This window comes from Suricata suricatta, chromosome 15 (assembly GCF_006229205.1).
Source record: "Suricata suricatta isolate VVHF042 chromosome 15, meerkat_22Aug2017_6uvM2_HiC, whole genome shotgun sequence".
NCBI lineage: Eukaryota > Metazoa > Chordata > Mammalia > Carnivora > Herpestidae > Suricata > Suricata suricatta.
Window position 1 is genome coordinate 12,687,404 of NC_043714.1, and position 2,873 is coordinate 12,690,276.

A 2,873-nucleotide genomic window follows, 5' to 3' on the forward strand; every position below is an offset into this window, starting at 1 on the left:
TCTCAAGGAGATTTTTTTTTTCCTGGAGGGCTGAGTATTATGATCAATTTGCTTTACTAGTCTCTCTGGCAACCATCTGGCTGCATCTACTTTTTGTGTGTAGATGCAGACTGCTCCTCATCCCCAGATTAAAACTGGGTCCGGACCATGCCATTTGTTATCCAAGGAGTCCTTCCAAAGCACGGTAGCGAAAGTTTTTTGCGTCTCATTGTGCCAGAGATCTTCAGCAGCTGAGCGTCCTTCTTTATCCAAAGTTAAGACATTTAAAATAGAGAGTGCATGGTGTAAAAGATTTCTGGGAGATCCCTTGATGGGGTACCATTCCTGCCCTCTTATTTTATCAAGGGCATTTTTTAAGGATAGACGTGCCCGTTCTACTATACCTTGTCCTTGTGGGTTATAAGGAATCTCAGGGATGTGTTTAATGTGTAACTGTCGACAAAATGTAGAGAACACGGTCCCAGTATATCCGGGTCCATTGTCAGTTTTCACTTGTTCTGGGATTCCTAACACTGATATAGCAGAAAGCATGTGTGCTAAGATGTGCTTTCCTGCTTCTCCGGTTCGTAAGGTAGCATATAGGAAGCCGCTGTAGGTATCAACATTCACATGGACATATTTTAAATTTCCAAACTCTAAATTGTGTGTTACATCCATTTGCCAGATGGCATTGGGCACTAGTCCTCGAGGATTTACTCCCAAATGAGGAACAGGTAAATGCACAACACAATAAGGGCACTGTTTTACTATTTGTCGTGCTTGTTCACAGGAAATCTTGAATTGTAGCCTCAGAGCTTTAGAGGCTAGATGATGAATTTCAGAGAGGAGGCCAGGCAATTTAGAATGAGTTAAACCTGAAATTCCTGTCTTGTAGACAGGCACTGTTGCAGTTTTAGTTGCTAAAAAGAGCCCAACTACATACTAGTGTCTGAAAACAGATTAAACCTCTCTGGAGTTTTGTGAGATAATTTAATAACAGCAACAAGTTTAGCCTTTTGTGCTGAAGTTTGAGTACCCATCAGTAAATGCCAAAAGGGCATCCTCTAAAGGCTTAGTTTTTATTTTAGTGGCAAAAATAAAAGAATTTAATTTGCCAAATTGTAACATTTATCAGTTTAAATTATACTTAGCAGACTATTAACTCTTAGAAATCTTAGTCTCCCATTTAGGGCTTAGTAACCAAAACTTAAACCTCTGAATCAATTAAGCACAAAGCAGCCTTTTAACAGTTTTAAATATCCTGAGTTGTTTTGCCACAAGTTAAAAGCCCGAGCATCTACAGGCCTCATCCTATACCAATATACCAATTACAAGTTGTGGCTTTTGCTTTAGTTTTAACTTGTTAGTCTGCCAATGAATTTAATTTCAATTTATTATCAAGTAAAACCTTAACGGTTTAACTTACTAAGAACCTTTAAAACTATTTTAACAATTACTCATGAAAACTATTGAACAGACCAAATTAACCATCCTGTTAACATACACTTGTTAGAAACTGAAGTAGAGATCATAAGAACCTATTTGACTTCTGGTAGATTTAGATAGAACAAACATTTTTGTTTTAACCAACAAACTTAAGCACTGAATAAGTTTTGTTTGAGCCCAGGTAAGATACTTTGTGCCCTATAGTTGGTTTTTACCTCGTATCACCTGAGGCAGAGGGAGAAGCTAGTGTGATGCAAATTGGTCTCTCCCCACCCAGCGGATTGCAACCTGATGCCCTCTGGTTGCCCTGGGCAACGGGGCAGTTTTAAACTTTCAGCTGTTTTAAACTTTTAGCTGTTAACCTGGGAAATAAATAGATCTCTTTCTTTAGACTCTTTATGGCTCAAAATTTAATTTATATACTTCATCTCAACTCTGCCTATCTCTACGGGAGGGCATTTGCAGCAACCCAAAACAAGTATAACAGACTCTGTATTGCCCATCCCTTATTTCTTATACTACAGTGACACAAAGACAAACAAAGGTAGGGAGCCCCCTCTAATGAGAAGACCAATCACTCACTCACACACACACACACACACCAGAGGCTATCATTTGTCCTCCACAGAGGTTTTACAAACAAGACCGAAACATTAGAAAAACACTGAAAACACTTAATTGCTTTTTCTTAACCTTCACTCCCTGTGCTCTGGGGGTCTCTGTTTAGACTATTTATTTAATTCCTGCCCTAAAATCACCGATCACTTACCCCAGCCGTGGACTGCGTGGCAGGCTCCCACGTAGCCGGCTGCTGTTTCACCCGAGCCGTGAACTGTGTGGCCGTCCACGTAGTTGACTCCTTCAATCTCCAGCGTGGGCCTCGTGAATATCCACATGGTCGGCTGCTTTAAATCCCCAGCCATGGGCCTACTCGACAATTTGTGTGACCAGCTGATTTTGATCCCCCAGCTGTGGGCCTACGGGAGAATTTGCGTGGCCAGCTGATTTTACCGATCAGCGTTCTTCACTGGGTCCCTCACTCAGGCCGCACGTTTGGCCGCCGCTTGTCATGACCGCTCACTCAGCCCCACGTTGAGCGCCACTTTTCCGGTCCCGCCCCGGCCAGCCGGCAGGGCGGTAAATCATTGCAGGTCCGTTCCTGAGGGAGGGAGAGAGAGTAGGGCAGGAAGGGGCGCACAGAGAGTGAGGCAAGACAAGCGTTTTCTGAGCAAGCCCCCTTTATTATTCACACACTCTCCCACACACTCCCCGAAAGAAAGAAAAACCCACACCTATATAGTGTTTAGGGCGAGAAACTGACAGGGTTGGTTGCTAGGAAACAGGGTCAAAGCTGGGGTAAGGAAGGAAACAAACAAAAGTTTTTAGGACAGCATGTGAAGGGCCGATACCACCCCGCCTGTAGGCGATTGATCTTTGTTTTTCTGGCT